Source organism: Peromyscus californicus, unplaced genomic scaffold (assembly GCF_007827085.1).
Source record: "Peromyscus californicus insignis strain IS unplaced genomic scaffold, ASM782708v3 Scaffold_10__1_contigs__length_136768540, whole genome shotgun sequence".
NCBI classification, from domain to species: domain Eukaryota; kingdom Metazoa; phylum Chordata; class Mammalia; order Rodentia; family Cricetidae; genus Peromyscus; species Peromyscus californicus.
The window spans coordinates 63,255,095-63,274,248 of NW_026294391.1; the positions used below are offsets into that span (position 1 = coordinate 63,255,095).

The window sequence follows — 19,154 nt, forward strand, 5'->3', positions numbered from 1 at the left end:
AGGCAGCTCTTGAGAATTTTCCAATGTGATTCTAAAACTGAACTGACGGAAATCCCATTTCAAAGACTGTTTTCCTGACACTTCCTAAACATATTTTAGTCTTCAGAGGTGAGTCTCCTTTTGATTAGCTGAATGTAAGCAATTAGTTTTATAGATGGTATTGCCAACAATCCCCACCCAGCTACTTCCTAAGAACTAACATTAACAAGCAAGAAACAAGGCTGCTGCCATTGTGCACACAATGCTCACTGCCACATCCCTGCTGCTGCTGCTCCTGGAGTTGTAAGTTAAGCTTGGAGTAATTTTTATGAACCGTTCTTTGTTTGCTGTTTCTATCACTGAATGCTTACAAAAGAAATTCTGAAGTCTATAAATTTACACTTGCGTATCTGTTTTGTTCAGTCCTCTAATAAAAAAGCAAGGACCACCCCTGTTCCTCTTATCATGTCTCTCAGAGTGCTTACAGTTTGTCTATTGGGGACTTTGTAATGCACACTGACAGATTTATTTTTAATATTTAAAAAAATGTTAACTTTAGAGAATTGTAATGTCTATTCTCCAATTTTAAACGTGAATTAACTTTGAGTAACTAGATTCTAATAATGTTAAAAGATACTATGTATTATTAAAAATTGCCTAGATTTAGGAGACAGAGTTCTGTTTTCTAGAATTGTTATCACAGAATGACACACACAAAATTTAGATTCATATAAAACTGCATTTCAACCCAGGCTTCACACTTACTTGTTATTTATTTTAGGGCCCAAATCAACTTGCTTATCTCTAGGATAAATAGCACAATACTGTCTTCAAAGCCATTGTATCTCAGTCATTGAGGAAATTAAGCAAGACCATGAATGAAAATACTTGAAAATTATGCACTGCAATGGAGTAACTATTTTATTGAAAAGTGATTTCTAAAGACATCTAAAAAGCAAAAAAAGAAAAGGACTTCTTTACTTTGTATCATAGCAGGCTAATAAAAGTGACCATGTGAGCTGAAACTATAAAAGTACTTAAAAAATCAAAACAAATGTGATTGTGACTTTATATAATTTTGTCAAAGCATCAAAATTATTTTCTGTCAGAAATGAATAGCACAATGGAAATATTATTTCATTTTAATTTTGTTTTTAATATATTGAGAAATAAACACATTTATTTGTAAATTTGTATTGTGAATACTCTGAACAGTGTTTTCTTTCGAGTCACATGACCAATATTGGAAGGCACACAGTTTCTGTGTCTTGGTAAAATGTCATGTTCATTTTCATGTGTGAGTCAGCTTCCAAAATTTTGTAAATTTGATTTCTATGTCATGAAATATTGGCAAGAGTTGTATTTATGTGACTTTTTTGCCAACATTATTTTTTTCTGGGCTGTCTTTAATTTTTTTAACAATCACTTTCTTCATTTGTATTAATTTACCTCTTGTTTTAAAGTCTCCTTCAGGTTGACAATACATAGATATATTGTTTGTGGCTCCATTTTCATTTGGTTTTAAATGCAGTGATTTTTTTTTATCTCTTGTAAAAATGTTAGAAGAGTTTAGCATGGAGTAAGAAGTATTCAACATAGCTCCCTCCTTCTGACACTGCATGAACTCATGAATACATACATAGTGATTAACTGATGTCTGAGTTTGAATAATAGTGGTGTGATTGGTTCTTGATCCCAATGAAGACACAATATTTTATTACTTAATGATTTGTGGATACGAGTGCTAGCAGTAAAGTTGTAGTCTCCACAATCATTCATGGTTAATATATTATGAGAAATAATCTCTAAAGTACATTGCTGGATTACTGTAGTTATTTAACTTAACTCTTGTAAGGGAACTCATTTATAGTGGAAATACATAGGATGATGGCTTAATTTACAACATCATATTCTTAAGTTGAGATACAGGATTATTAAGACAACTTTTTAAATTAGCTATTGAGAGTTTCATATAAAATGTTTTGATCATATTCACCCCCTCTACAACTTTTGCCAGTTTCACTCCCATTCACTACACACCCAAATTTGTACCCTTTGTTTAGCCCATCAAGATCACTTTCAGCTATCTGAATATTCCTGACTGTGTGGTTTTTCACTGGAGCATGGTTGATTTTACAGGGGCTACACTCATAGAAAACTATATCTTCATTTCTCAGCAGCTAACAACTGTCTGTAGTTCCATGGCCAGGAATGGGATGGTGTGCCCAAATCTCTCCATGCTAGAATTTTGTCTGATTTGGCTTACACAGTTTTTGTACATGTGGTTGCTACCACTGTCTGTTTATATGCGCAGCTTCCCTGCCATGTTCTGAAGATAATCTTTCCTTACAATCATCATTGTCTCTGGATCTTATACTTTTTCTACCCACTCTTCTACAATGATCCCCGAAGGTTGGCCAGGGGAAGTTGTGTTCTATAAGTTCTCTTTAGGGCTGAGAACTCTTCAGCCTCTTATTCATTGTACCTTGGCCAGTTGTGGGTTTCTGTACTGATCACAATCTAATGTGAAAAGAAGATTTTTGAATATAGGTTGAGAAATGTATTGACTTGTGCATATAATGATGTCATTAGGATTCAATTTAACAACACTCTGTCCATTTAGCAAAATAATAGTGGCAGTTTCTCCACTAGGGCCTATGACTGGTCTAGCCATAGCTTCTTGACCTAATACTGGTTCTGAGTGTTGGTTTTATTTTGTGGGAGGGACTTAAATCCAATCAGAAAGTGATTGGTTACTCTCCTGACATTTGTGCTACTATTGCATCAAAGGGCACATTTTGCCATGGTAGTCATTACTATTTACAGCGTTCAGAGCTAGGCATGATTGATGCTTACTTTTCTCCTCTGGTAGCACACTACACCTTCCTACACTATGAAAGCTAGCATGAAGCTTCCAGATTAGTAACAGCTTGATTCTCTATGTTCTTTCAATCAAGTATGTGAATTCTCCAGCAATAGAGTCTTTATCATAAAATTCTGGAGGGCAATCAAGAGCAATGGGAATAATTTGTAATGTTTTGGAGTTTATGGACTCCTAATTAGCAACAACTCTAATAGATATGTCCCATTCATAGCACTAGATGTTTTATTTGATATTATATAGTGTCTAGGAGGACCAATGCCCCCTTGTTTTAGAGTAATTGTATTTAAACCCTTTCTCTCTATATACATACATATGCATATATAATTATAGATATAGATGTAGATAGATGGATATATATAAATTATATGTATATATGTGTGTGTATGCATACATATCCCCCCATTCCTCCTTTATAAATTTTACCACCTACATTCTGTCTCCCCTACCTTGAAAGTCCTCCCTACCCATTGCTTCTTAATAGTTTCCTGACCTATGTGTATTTCAATTTAAATACACATATCTAAAGATTTAGACTAATACCCACATAGAATAAAGAACATGCAATGTCTGCCTTTCTTGGTCTGGGTTACCCCACTCAGAGTTATTATTTCCCTCTCCATCCATTTATCTGAAAATTTCATAATTTCCCTTTTTCAGTAGAATTTATAGTTTCTGGTATATTTGATGATATAGTTTCTATTCTTATCTTCATGGTTTTGAAAGCTGTACATTCAGTTTTCTATGGTTTACGTCTAAATTTTAGCACGTAAGTTTAGATTTTTAATTTTGTGTTCATCGTATACATGTATTCTCTAAACTTACAGGAGATGATTAGTGTGCTTTGTGAAGTAGAACTTCTTTTATGCCAGAAATAAACAGAAACGTTATCAAGCTGGTAACAAAGACAGAAAAGTCAATAAAATATTAAATAATATAGAATAGATACAAACGTGTTGTATGTAACTTTAAAATCTAAAGAGTCATGTGTTCCTATTAAGGTATAAGAACTTTTGTTTGAATTGAAAATATTTCACTGTAACTGTAAATACTTTCTTCTGGAGAATTCAACAGATCAAGGATCTAAGAAATAAATGGGAAGTATGTATACAAATATAAAACCAATAAGTTCTATTTAATAAACAGATAACATTATATTTCATAAAATAATAGCCTTCAATAATGTTTCAGATTCAAAGGACAAACATAGTATGATATTGGTATAAAAACAGACATACAGACAAACTGATAGAACAAAATGACTCAATCAAATCCATGTATATATTTAACCCACCATTTCTCATTAAAGGAGATTCTGTCTAACTTTAAGAAAAGATATCCTCTTCAAAAATATTTCTTTATTTTTCAAAAATATTTCTAGGAACAAAATGGGTACATGTAGTCGGTTTTCTTTACTCTTTTGAGGTCCGTCACCCAGCTCCCAAATAAATACATGGAGACTTTTTTTACTTATGAATATCTGGCCTTAGCTTGGCTTGTTTCTATCTAGCTTCTGTTAACTTAAAATTATCCCGTCTACCTTTTGCTTCTAGGCTTTTACCTTTCTTTATTTCTATATATCTTTTCTTTCCTTCTTATTCTGTGTTTAGCTGTGTGACTGGGTGGCTGTTCCCTGGTGTCCTCCTCTCCTTCTCCTCTTCTCACTCCTCCCTCTTCTCTTCTACTTTTATTTATTCTCTCTTCATGCCAGCCCCGCCTATCCTATCTCCTGCCTAGCTATTTGCCATTCAGCTCTTTATTAGACCAATCATATGTTTTAGGCAGGCAAAATAATACAGCTTCCCAGAGTTAAAGAAATACAACATAAATGAATGCAAAACATCATTGCATCATTAAACAAATATTCCACAGAATAAATGAATGTAACACATCTTTACCTAATATTCCACAACATGTACACCCATGTAGAAGACTGAATTTAGACAACTTCACCCTATATAAAAGCTCACTCAACTGTGAGCAAATATTTGATATAAGATTTGAAACTCTGAAACAACTAAAGGAAAACATATGGGAAATATTTTAATATATTATCCAAGATAATTCTTTCTTTGGACTCCAAAACTATAAGAAATGAAAGATAAATTGAGAAATTAGATAATGTCAAACCAAAAGCTTATTTAAAACAAAGTAAACAAAAAGAAGAATGAAAAGACAACCTAAAGAATGGGAGAAAATACTTGCCAGCTAATCGTCTGATAAAAAGTTCATGTCCACAATACCTAAATGAGTCAAAAAAAAACAACTACAAAAACCAAACAATCCAATTTTTACTTGGATAAGTGATCCGAATATACACTTCACAAAATAAGAAAACCAAATGCTCAGTCGATGTGTGAGTAAATATTTACTATATTTACCCATCTGATAAATTCAAATAAAAATACAGTGAGATTGCATCTCAACACACAGACACACATTAATTGTAGAGTAGCTATTATTTAAAAATGATGGTAAGGAAGTAAAGATAAAAGAATCTTCAAAACTATTGGTGGGAATGTAAATTAAGATAGCAACTATAGAAAAGATAAGAAGGTTCTTAAGAAAAATAAAAATAGGACTATAATATGATCCAGATATCCCATGCTTTGGTATATGCGGTGGATAATCCTCATTGTCAACTTTGCTATACCTGAACTCAACTAAAAAAAGCAGAGTCAAAAAGAAATAGAAGATAGAAAACATGTCGGCAATCATTAGAAAAGTGGTTACACGTATTTTAATTATATTTTCATTAAATTTGGCAAACTATATGTATTAGTTGATTGTTGTTGTGACAAAGTAGCTGGTAAAAGCAATTAAGGAAGAAAAAATTGATACTGGCTCCCAGTTTGAAAGAGTAGTCATTTATGGTGGAAGAATCAAGAAGGCAAAAGCTTGAGTCAGCTGCTCATGTTGCATCAACTGTCAAGAAACAAAGCAATGAAAGCTAGTATTCAGCTTACTGTCTACTTTTTATTCAGTCCAGGTCCCAAGGTCATTGATTATGCCTTGTTTAGTTAAGGTGGTCCCTCAACATCCCAGGATCTCCACTGCCACTTAATCTTCATCTTCACAGCTTCAAGCTGTGGTTGCTCAGGACCTCCTTGCCTGAGATACTCCTACCCTGTCATAGGCTGATTAGCCTTAGCAGCATTATGTGGTAGGAAACTCTATGAGCCCTTCAGTCTTTCATGTCCACGAAACCAATATGACATGGATGACTCTGCCAAGTTCTTCAGTCAGCTAAACATGGACCCTTGCCCCCTGAATCACTGTTGTGGACATTTTGATATCTTTGAGTGGCTGAGTCTGCAAAAACAACCACTCTTCAGGCAGTTGTCTTTTGAGTAGAGGACTGCTTATGCAGCATTCTCAGTTGAGACTTTCTCTGCTGCTGTGGGATGTTCTGTATGCTGTGAATGTGCTGCTCTGATTGGATGATAAATAAAACGCTGATTGGCTAGTAGCCAGGCAGGAAGTATAGGCAGGATAAACAGACAAGGAGAATTCTAGGAAGTGAAAGGCTGAGTCAGGGCAGACTCCAGCCTGCCATCCAGGAAGCAGCATGTAATGGCACACAGGTAAAGCTATGGAACATGTGACAACATATAGATTAACAAAAATGGGCTGAGTTTAAATGTAAGAGCTAGTCAGTGGTAGACCTGAGCTAATGGATGAGAAGTTTTAATTAATATAAGCTTCTGGGTGACTATTTTACAAGTGGCTGCAGGGTCCATGGGGCTGGGCAGGACCGGAGAAAAGTTCAGCTACACTCTTCTAAAATAATAGGACTACTAAATAATTTTGAAATCAGAAGTCCAAAAATTTAAAGAATATTGATGTAAGAAGACATAGGATCTGAATTTTCAAAAAAATTTGAGTTAAGAAAAATTTTATAGTAGGCTGAAGAGCTCGGTGATTAAGAGCACTTGCTGCTCTTGCAGAGGACCTGCATTCTATTTCCTTTCACCCACATGGTGGCTAACAACATCTGTATCTTCAGTTCCAGGGGATTCAAAACCCTCTTCTGTCTTCCAAGGTCATTGCATATACTTGATACACTGAGATACATGCAGACACTCATACAAATGAAATAAGTAAATAGATTTTGTTTTGGAAAATTGATGAATTAATGACTACTAACTTGTCAGCTATAATAATTCTGAAGATCAAATTTACTTGCTGAGGTTAAGAGAAACAAACAAAAATATCTACTCAATCCACTTGACAGAGCCACTAAAAGACACATTAATTAAATCAGTCTGTATTTGTCCAGATGCCAATGTGATTAGTTCTGAAGAAAAGGTTCACTAGAGGTCTGTAAAAGAGGAGGACAGCTCAAAAAGAGTTGGAACTAAAATTAGCTGAATTAACAGTAATATCTCAACTACGTCACTGGAAGGCAGGCTTACATCAATTGATAATCTTTATTGGGCTTTTATCACCATAAAAGCAAGGGATAAGTGTGTGGTGATATTGTGTTCCCCAAAATATTGTGTACGCTAATAAACTTATCTGGGATCAGAGAACAGAACAGCCACTAGACAGACATAGAGGTCAGAAAATGGTGGCACTCACACCTTTAATCCTAGCCTTCTGGAGGCAGAGATCCATCTGGATTTCTGTGAGTTTAAAGCCACACTGGAAACAGCCAGGCATGGTGACTCACACCTTTAATCCCAGGAAGTGAGCCTTCAATTCCAGGAAGTGATGGCAGAAAACAGAAAGGTATATAAGGCGTGGGGACCAGGAACTAGAGTTGGATAAGCTTTTAGACTTCTGAGCAACAGTTCAGCTGAGATTCATTCTGGATGAGGATTGAGAGGCTTCCAGTCTGAGGAAACAGGATCAGCAGAGGAATTGGTGAGGTGAGGAAGCTGTGGCTTGTTCTGTCTCTCTGATCTTTCAGCATTCACCCCAATATCTGGCTATGGGTTTGTTTTTATTAATAAAACCTTCTAACAGTTTGTGCTACATAAGTGTACCTATAAGTCATTGTTTCACATTGAAACACTACATACCTGCCTGATAAATCTGGAATATAGAATGTGATTCATCATTTAGTGGTTCTACTAATTTTGACGGAAGACACGAGATTATTTGATTATATTTAGTGATGCTCCTGTATATAAAATAAAAAAGAAACAAACACAAAAATGAGGAGCTTCTCAACAGTGCAGGGAATTAAGGGAACAAAGAGCTTCACACACCTCCATACACATTGAAGCACACAGCACATAATAAGCATTAATAAATATATTTTGATAAAGAACACTTGAAATATATACAGGCAAATAAGCAACTCATCACCTTTCTGATGCCACTGTCATCCAGGCTGCTTTTGTCTTTAAGGAACTCAACACATATGTGAATCTAAGCCTGAAGAAAGCATCAATATTTTTATGAGATGAGGAAATTCACATGAATGACTCAAGTAATAGAAATTCACTATGACTCAAGCAACAATCAAATAAACAATATTTACTCCATCTTATCAACATCTGTATTACTTGTCATTTATAAGACAGAATAAAGCAAAATTCATAATCCAAAACAAAAGTAAAGGAATAGCATTTATTGTTTATTGTGATGCAAAGCACTTTATATGTATCATACCTCTTTATCTTTGAAGTATTTTTGTTAAGTTCTAATTAATAGCTCCATAAAACTGAAAGTGGAAAATTGATGATTGCATTCTAAGTACTGATGTTATAATTACAAATAAAAAAACAAGCCATAAAAAAATCTTTCTCAAAGAAACAGAGACTTCAAAAACAGAAAGTAGGATGCTCCATCAACTTCCATATTTAAAGTGAATACATTGCAGATAAATTCTTGAGCTAATATTTTACTGGACATTGTGTCTATAATATTTATATGGCTAATTTTATTTCCAAGTCACAGCAATCCTATGATGTAGGTATAGCTATTATTTTCTCATGGTGTAAGTATAAGGAAACTGAAGATTAAAACAAGCCAAATAGTTTTGGAATCAAACTTTGAACTCAGGAAGTCTGGCCCTAGCACACAATCTTAACTACTAGACTAAGATTCCCCTTAGAAAATAATGGTTTACTGGTAGCTGTGGAAAACTTAGGGATAGGTGAAGACATTCTGTTATTAAGCCACTAATATGTAAAGGATAGAAAAATGTGTTAGGGTATGAGAAAGGCAATTTTTCTTACAGGATTTAAGACTTAAAAGAAGAAAGTTCAAACTTATTTTTTTCCATGGGAATAATACACAGAGAAACAGTGGAAGAGTTAATGTGACTTTTAGAAATTGAATTCAATAATAAATATTCCAGAATGTTGACTTCTGAGCCCTGGGAAGTTATATTAACATAAGAGGCACAGTGATGGCTCACCAGACATCTAGTGATAACACCTGTAGTGCTGGAGATATCTATACTAAAAAAGCTCTTGTATGTGAAGTCTTTAATTTCATAATAAAGATAGAAAAATATCTTCAAAATCTCAGACAAAAACTAACTCATATACTTTAAATGTCGATTCAGTAAAACGCCAGAGAAATGTAGTGAATGTGAGGTTTCACTATGTGAAAAAGGCTATGAACCTGACATGGCTTTATAGGATAAAACCACGGATTTTGTTGGAAGATAACACAGAATGTTCTGAGGGTGGTGAAAATTAGATGAAGATTTCCTGTTGTAAATGAATAAACTGAGGACAGGACTGCATCAATGTATGGTTGAGGGGAAGGTTTTCATCGTAGATAGGAAGGAGAGAAGAGCCAGTGCCATCTGGAAGAGTCGAGAGCGGAGGGAGAAAGCAGTAGACTGAACATGGCAGGCAGACTGGACTTGGCAATGGTGGGGGCAGCGAGAGATGAAGACAAAGAGAGTGCAGCAAAGGAGACCGAGAGAGGGTAAAAGAGGAAGACAGAGTGCACAGTTGAAATAGCAGAGTTATAAGAAGAATGAGAAGCTGGGCGAAGGGAAGCTTCTAAGCTGGAAGTTTAGAGTAAGGGAGAAGGAGAGAAGAGCTAGTTTCTTGAGATACTGAGGGAACCTGGAGGCCAGCATGTGCTTTGGTATGCACCACAGACAGCCATTTGTCCCTTCTGACAGTGTCTTCTTTGGTAGAATTTCAGGGAGTGGAGTTTCCTTCAGACCTGACAGTAAAGATGCTCTATCTTCTTTCAAAAGATCTTTAAATGTGAACCAACACACACACACACACACACACACACACACACACACACACACACACACACACGTACACGCACACGCACGCGCACACGCACACACACACACACACACACACAAAATGATACACTTTCCTTTAACGTGTCTTGAATATATAAAATCTTTGGGAATGAGTCAATGAAACACATGCTAGATTATTCACTATTAAGCATGCAGCAGGGGTCTTCTAGTGACTTGAGTTTTCTGCAGAATGAACTAGAACTCCATTTAGACAGTGGGGTTTGGAAATGGAGACACTCGATACTCCAGCCTTCTGAGTGTCCAGACAAGCTTAGGTGTTGTAGGAAAATATTTATTTCGGAATAAGGAATCCCACTTTATTCTCTTATCACATGAAATTCCAACAGGTTTTTCTGGAAGTGGATGAACATAATCTTTGAAAAGAGACATAATTTTTGACTCCTTGGGAAAGTTAAAGTACTTAGACAAACATTAAAAGTCATGGCTCATGAACTTTCTCAATGTGGTAGAGGTTTAAGGAAAGGAATATGGATATTGACACCTTGGCAAAGGATTCACAAAGAAATCAAGATCATATGTTCCCATACACATGGAAACGAAAACCTTGATTTCAAAGAACTGGAGAAAAAAAAATGTGATTAGCTCAGAAGAAAGTAGAGCTGGAGAAAAGAGGAGAGGATGGTGAATAGGTGAGTAGGATATGTGCTGTAAAATGTTAGAGCTATGGTTGATAACAATTAATTGACTATTTCAAAGAATCTGGAAGAGAACATTTTGATTTTTCTTACACAAAGAAATGATAATGTTTAATGTAGCTGAATTGCTAAATGGCCTTATTAATAGAAAACACAGAGCCAGATATAGGGGTAAAAACCTGAGAGAGATCAGAGGAATAGGAAAAGCCACATGCTAACTTCACCTCACCAACTCTGGAGCTTCCAAAAGAGAGCTACTTCCTGTCTACTCAACCCTAGAAACCTTGCTGTTCTGCCATCTGATTTTCTCTCTCTGTCCAGCTACATCGCTTCCTCTTCCTTCCCAGCTCTGCCACTTCCTGTCTGTCTGTACAGACCTCCACGCCTCCATGGTTAACTAGTGTTGGAATTTAAGGAATGTGCCAGCACACCTGGCTCTGTTCCCAGTGTGGCCTTGAACTAGATCCAGACAGATCCTGGCCTCCCAAGTGATAGGATCAAAGGCATGTGCTAACATTGCATGACTTTTGTGTTTGCTTATAATGGCTGGCTTTCTCCTCTGATCTCCAGGCAAGCTTTAGTTATTAGAGCACAGATAAAATATCACCACAGTTTAATGTGATGGATACCCCACTTACTCTGGTCTCCCAATTACACATTGGCTATATATAATTTAACTGTTATACAATTTCATATATGTAGATATGATTAATATTGGTCAGTTAACATAACATATTAAATTCTCTGCCTGTCATCAGAACATCAACTATGCCATTCCTAAACTAGCTGTTATCTGAAACCTGAGTTATTTTTCTACTAGAAGCAGTCTTCTATCTCTCATTTAACATTCATATATGATAGAGCCAGATTTATCAATTCTATTATTCTTTCTATCATATTTTGCTTCAGTTTCTTGGTCTATTTCCAAATATCTGAACTGAAGTTAATTCTGAAGCTAAAAATTTTGTGGTTGGGGAGGGAGGAGCTGCATATCTATATAGAGTATTGTTAGAAATTATATAGGTTTAAGAAAATGGAAGTAGTAGGTTCTCCTCTGAGATTTATGACCCCTTTAGTCACAGGTAGTTTTCTAGGTTAATTAGGTACCATACAGGAATTCCTTCCTATTGGGCAGGCTGTAAGTCAAATTAGAAAGCTGTTGGTTAAATCCCAAGATAGAAGTGAAACTATCATCCATTTGGGATACCTTACTCTCTTTATCATTGTTATCATTTTTAGGCTTTCCATTTAGGTAGGACTATTGATTGTTTCTCTAACTGCAGCTTGCACAGCACCTTTGGATATTATGGTAGCTAGTGCCTGAGAAGGCAGTTTCCAGGGAATTTCCAAATTGATTCCACTGAATTCTTTGTCTGAAGTGTGGTATCTTCAGCAATAGTGATTTTAACTTCAAATTCCGGAAGAGAACCAAGAACAGTGGCCATAAGCTGTATTATTTAAGAAGTCTTGTAGACCCTACTGTGTGCTATCCATTTTAACGTATCTTTTCATTGCATCTGAAGGAAATTGATTAAGTTGACTTATTTTCCCCACTTAAGTCATATTTTAAAAGACTTTAAAGATGTCACCAAAATTCTGAATTATTGTGAAAAATACTGAGTGTGTGGTATGATCTTATTGTTTTAAAATTCATATGTTTTCCTTGTATTATTTACTTGTTCACTTTGCTTAAGGAGAGTTCCTATTGAAATATGATACCAATATTTAAAATATCTATGAAGATATGTTATTATTTGTTTTTTCTCTTTTGGATGGCTCACCACCCAGCTCCAAAATAAATCACACATGTAGGCTTATTCTTAATTATAAATACCTGGCCTTAGCTTGGCTTATTTCTTGCAAGCTTTTTATAAATTATCCCATCTATCTTTTGCCTCTGGGCTTTTTCCTTTTCTTACTTTTGTATATCTTACTTTCACTCTTACTTACTATAGTGGCTGGCTCCTGGTGTCCTCCTCCTTGATCCCTCTTGCTCTTCCTTCTTCTTTTCCTTCCAGATTTCTCCTTCTATTTATTCTCTCTGCCTGCCAGCCCTGCCTATCCTCTCTCCTGCCTCACTATGGGCCATTCAGCTCTTTATTAGACCATCAGGTGTTTCAGACAGGCAACATAACACAGCTTCACAGAGTTAAACAATTGCAACATAAAAGAATGCAACACATTTTTGCATCATTAAAGTAAATGTCCCACAGCATAAAAACGTAACACATCTTAAAATAATATTCTACAACAAAGATACTTATACTTTTAAAATTCAAGATTTAAAAGAATATTTAGGATAATATTTTTTGATATATTCTAAATATCTATGATTTGATTTATTTTTCTATTTTTCTATTTCTATTTATCTTTTTAAATATTAAGTTATTTTAATGGGCCAAGGGAGAGTTTATTCTAGAGACAAATTTGAGTGACCGTGGCCCAGGAACCCAGATTTAGATTAAAAATTAAATTAAAAGTTAAATTCTATGTTCCAACACAGAAGCAATTTTCTGAAGTTTTATAGTTTAGCAGAACAAAGAAAGTTAACACTCAAGGCAAGTTTAAAATACATTGATGGCTACAACAAAGAGGCAGTTACAGCAAGATGGGAGAAGTTTTTCTATAGACCTCAGGTGCTATCTGATCACATTCTTAGTATTTGAGCTGGTGGAAGCTGGATGATGTTGATGATTATGTTCCTCCTCTGGTAGGGTGCAAAGTATCTTCCAGCACAATAAATGCTAATCAATATGGGTGAAGCTTCTAGATGGGCACCAGCTTAATTTCTTGTTTAATGGCAAAATTAAGTTGTATCTTCAGCATCAGGATCTTATCATCAGGTTATGGAAAGTAACCATAGCATTGGCAATAGCCTGTGATGTTTGGGAGTAGGGTATACAATGACTTAACAAGATGCAACCCACTTTTGGCACTTGGTGGCATAAAATGCCTAGCTGGGACATTGCCGCCCCTGTTACAAGGTGACTCCCTTTAAATTCCTTTCAGATACATATATATTTTAGGAAGCTTCTATGGTAGTAGTTTTCATCTGGCTTTTCAAATGCTCTTTTCTGTTTATTATCCTTCCCCACCTTCCCTCCTTTTCCCTGTTTCCCTTTTCCCTTCCATTTAATCCTCCTATTCTAGCTTCCCCTTTATCTCTTTATAACCCTATACTTCCTTTTCTTTGAAAGATCCCCTCCTCCCATCACTTACTCACTACCTAACCTCTGTATATATTCTGAATTAGCATATCTAAAGTTTAAAAACTGGCATCCACATAGAAGGGAAAGTATGTTCTCAGTTACCTCACTCATGGCGGTTGTTTCTAGTTCCACCCATTTACCTGCAAATTTTATATTCTTAACAGCTGAATAATATCCCATTGTGTCATATCACACAATGGGATATTATTCATGAGGCAGAGGCAGGAGGATCTCTGTGAGTTTGAGGCCAGCCTGGTCTACATAGTGAGCCCCAGGACAGCTAGGACAACATAGAGCCTGTCTCAAAATTAAATTAATTAATTAATTAATTAAAGTGATTCTCAGACATTTGTATTTCATTTTTTGAGAACTCTATTTAGTTCTGTTGGTGAATATTATTTTAAGGTGTGTTACTTTTGTTTATGTTGCATTTGTTCAACTCTGTGAAGCTGTGTTACTGTGCCTGTGTAAAACACCTGATAATCTATTAAAGAACTGGCCAATAGCAAGACAGGAGGAAGGATAGGAGAGCTGGCGAGCAGAGAGTATATATAGAAGGAGAAAACTGGGAGGAGACATCTAAGATCTAGGAGCCAGAGAAGGAGGAAGACTCCAGGGGCTAGCCACCCAGCTACACAGCAAGCTTCAGAGTACGAGTAAGATTTTCAGAAGTAAGAGAATGGGAAAAGCCCAGAGGCAAAAGATAGACGGGTTAAATTAACAAAAGCTGCCCCAACTGGATCAGGCCCTCTGGATAAGTGAGACAGTTGATTAGCTTGATCTGTTTGGGAGGCACCCAGGCAGTAGGACTGGGACCTGTCCTCAGTGCATGAGCTGGCTGTTTGGAACCTGGGGCTTATGCAGGGACACTTGGCTCAGCCTGGGAGGAGGGGACTGGACCTGCCTGGACTGAATCTACCAGGTTGAACTCAATCCCCAGGGGAGTCTTTGCCCTAGAGGAGATGGGAATGGGGGGTGGGCTGGGGGGGAAGGTGTTGGGGGGAGGACAGGGGAATCTGTGGCTGATATGTAAAATTAAATTAAATTATAAAATAAAAATAAAAAAATTACTCCTATTGAAAAAAAAACCAAGGCCAGGCATTCATAATTAAGTATAAGCTTCCATGTGTGATGTATTTGGAAGCTGGGTGGTGGCCCCCCCAAAAAAATAGCAAACACCTCCAACAATAAGTTCTATATAGTTGGTTTGATTATGATTTTAGTTTTTGGTTTTGTTTGTTTGTTTGGTTGGTTGGTTTTTCAAGATACAGTTTCTATGTGTAACTGGCTATCCTGGAACTTGAATGCTGTGATTAAAGGAATGCACCACAACCTCCCGGTCTATATTGTATTTTTTATTTAGGTCATTTTTTTCTTGATATTCAGTTTTTAGTACTTTATATGTTCTAGATACAAACCATCTGCCAGATTTATGATAAAGATTTTATCCATTTTGTAGGCCTCCTATTTGCTCAAGTGATGGTGTTCTTTGCTTTACTGAAGGATTTTAGTTTCTTGAGGTTCCATTTTCTAATGTTTGGTTTTATTGCCTATGCCATCAGTGTCCTGTGCCAATGAGTTACCCATTTCCTGTTTTCTCTATCACAGTCAGGGACAGTCAGACGGAATTCTAAACAGTCTTAGTAACTAAGAAACACCGAGCCAAATACAAAGTTAAAGCCCAAGAGATCAGAGCAAGAGCCATGATTACCTTTAGCTTACCACTTGCTGTCGCCCTTCTGAGAGAGAGAGACCTTCTTCCTGTGTGTCTTGTGTTTCATTGCTTTCCTGCTCTGCCTTTTCATTGGCTCTAAGCCCAGCCACATGACTTCTTCATCACTGCCTGTCTATACAGACCTCCTGGTCTCTATGGTTGGTGCTGGGATTAAAGACTCAAGGGTCACCACGCTTGGCTGTGTCCTTGACCACACAGAAACTCTACCTGCCTTGTGATCGGATTAAGGGCATGGGCTACCACCACCTGACTTCTATTCCTGGCTTGCTAATGACCTCTGATCTCCAGGCAAACTTTATTTATTAACATATAAATAAAATCACATTTCAGCACTTCAGCACAATTAAAATATAACCACAAGGGTTCAGGTCCTTTTTTTTTGTTGTTGTTTTTTGACGCAAGTTTTCTCTGTGTAATTGACTGTCCTGGAACTCACGCTATAGACCATGCTGGTCTCGAACTCACAGAGATCCACCTGCCTCTACCTCCCAAGTGCTGGGATTAGAGGTGTGTACCACCACAACTTGGCTTCAGGATTGTGGTCTTATGTTGAGATCCTTGATCCTTTTGGAATTGAGTTTTGTTCAGGGTGATAGATATGGATCTATTTTCAATATTCTACATTCCACTATCCATGTCAGTTGTTGATGTTGCTCTCTTTTTTTTTTTCTAGGTTTTTTTTGTTGTTTGTTTGTTTTTGTTTGCTTGCTTCCTTGTCAAAACTCAAGTGTCCATAGGTGTTTGGCATTATGTCTGGCTCTTTAATTCTATTCCATTGATCGCCATGTATGCTTTTATGCCAATGCCATGCCATGTTGTGTATATTACTACAGCTTTGTTTTTTTTTTTTACATTTCCATTAAAAATTGTGTTGGAGGGAATAGGAGGTGAGGAGGGAGAGGAAACTGTGATTGGTGTGTTGTGAGAACCCACTGAGGTTTCCTAGTGAGATCTTAGCTTACTTTACCCAGCAGAGCTGCCTTGGCTGTGCTGAGGAGCAGTCTTTCGCTCCACCCCCTTGGCATTCCTTTAAAAAGCCCTTTAGAAGAGACAGAAGGGGCTGGCGGATTAGGATCCAGGCCCTCCCGAGGATATCCTGTGTTTCTATCTGTCTCTCCCTTCTATATTTCTATCTAAATCTCTTATCCCTTTCTTCTCAAGAGTACCCTGGGGAAAAAAGGTAGGGGCGGGTCCCCCACAGTATGTAAAATAAATTTTAAAAAATTATTTAAAAAATAAAATGAAGAAAAAGAATTGTGTTGGAATTTTGATGGAGATTACATTGTATCAGGAGATAGCTTTCAATATGATAGCCATTTTCACAATATTAGTCATAGTTGTGCATGATCATGGGAGAACTTTCCATTTTCTGGTGGCGTCTTCAATTTCTGTCTCCAATGTTTTAAAGTTTTTAGCATATAAGTCTCATTTTCTTGGCTACATGGTTACAGTTATCCCAAAATACTTTTAAAATATGTGTGTATGTACAAATATTAGGGATCTTTTATAGTAGTAGGTTTCCATTCAGATTTTTCAAAGGTCACTAGTTTTGGTTATTCCCCTCTCATATGGCTTTCTCTGATCTGCTCTCCCAGCTCCCATTCCATTTAAACCTTTTCCTCTATTATTATACATTCCTCCTTCTATCCTCCTTTATTCCTTCCATCCTCCACTCCTTTGAAAGCCCAACTTCCATGTCCTCTACCTGGTTTCCTGACTTCTAAGGGTATTCCATTAAATATACATATCTGAAATTTCAAAGCTAACATCCACATACAAGAGAGAACATGTCTTTCTGAGTTACTAAATTTAGAATTATTATTTCCAATTCTATCCATTTATCTGTGAATTTCATTTTTCTTAACAGCTAAATAAAAATTTCATTATATGATTATCCATTTTTATTATCCATTTATCAGTTGATGGACATCTAGGCCATTTCCATTTGGGGGATACTGTGAATAGAATATCAGTGAACATGAATGAACAAATATTTCTGCAGTAAGAAAGAGAATCCTTTGGGTATATGCCCCAAAGTGGTTGGAGTAGACTTACTTCTCCATTCTTTAAAAATTATATCACATGAGCATATATGTTCTCCTCCCTCAAGTTCCTCTTGTGTCCCTTTCACTCATTCTCAAATTCATAGCCCCCCATTCTTAAATGATAATATACATTTATATGTTTATAAACACAAATTACTGAGATCATTTGCTGTTGCTCATATATGTTTAGAGCAGACCTTTTAGGACTGACTAGCTTTTCAAGGGACTTGTCTCTGGAGAAGACTGATCCTGCTTGTCTGAGCAACCATTAATTGTATGTAACTCTATTCCGGTCAGCTGGTTGTTGTTATTAGGAGGGTCTTATTTTGGCAACAATATTATTGAGATTATCTGGGTACAGCTTTCCTATAATGTTACAGAAAACACTATCTCTAAGCAAATGCTCTGTTCTGATTCTCTGGCTTTAATAATCATCCCTCTACCTCTTGTGCTATGCTTCTTGACCCTTAGGTACCACTGTTATATTTTAGCTGTATCATATGGAACTAGGCACCCCACAGTCAATTGTTCTCTGCATTTTGAGCAGTTGTGACTTCCTGTAATGGTATTCTGATGCAGAAAGAAATTCCTTTGGTGGGAGGTGAGAGCTATACCTGTTTGTGAATATAAGGATAATATATATTTAGAATGCAATGAAAACTTATACTAATTATACTAGTTTAGTGAAGTGGAAGTAGTGGCTTCTCTTCTAAGATTTATTGCTTTACCAGTCACAGGTCATGGGCTAAGTTTACAATACCAGGTGGGAATTCATTCCTATTGAGCAGGCTTTAGCCCAATTAGACAGCTATCGGTTGCTTCTAAGATATAAATGCCACTATTTCACCAGCAGAGATATCTTGCCATGCTGGCCAATGTTATAATTCATTGGCTTTAGAGTTCAGTGGGATTACTGATCCCTTTTCTCCCTTAGAAGCTTGCATAGAACCTTTGGGTACTCTGAGAGCTTATCCTAAGAGATGAGACTCCCAGATCATTTCCAACTCAATTTCCCCAAGTTCCATGTCTGAAATGTGTAAATGTGTGGCGTCTTCAGCCATAAGATCTTTACTTAAAAGTCTAGGAAGCAATCAAGAATAATGGGAACAGCCTATGTTTTTCTGGGTTTCCTTTTGACTCTCCTGACTAACAGCTCAAAGGGATGTTTCGCATGATTGGCACTGTGGTTTTGTTGATCTATGGCTTTCTATGGTGGAGCATTATCACCCCAAGTTGGGTAACTTCATTAAAATATATAGTGTTGGTGGGAGTAAAGAAAGGGGAAATAATATGTTCCATTTTAATTTTAAAAATTAAAAAATAAATATAGGTACATATATATTTATATGTAATTTTATGCAAGTACAAAAATAATATGAGAAGCATTATGTTTTTTCTTTAATTTAGTCTGTCAGTTT

General features: G+C 36.4%; 1 long non-coding RNA gene across 1 annotated transcript in view; it reads left to right on the forward strand.

Annotated features, from left to right (window-relative positions):
• The first annotated feature begins 224 nt into the window (after window positions 1-224).
• The window catches only part of LOC128115244 (uncharacterized), a 56,765-nt gene continuing 37,835 nt past the window's right edge, over window positions 225-19,154 (forward strand). Inside the window, exon 1 of the long non-coding RNA XR_008220040.1 lies at window positions 225-282. This is a non-coding gene — a long non-coding RNA (uncharacterized LOC128115244). The remainder of the gene's footprint in view (window positions 283-19,154) is intronic.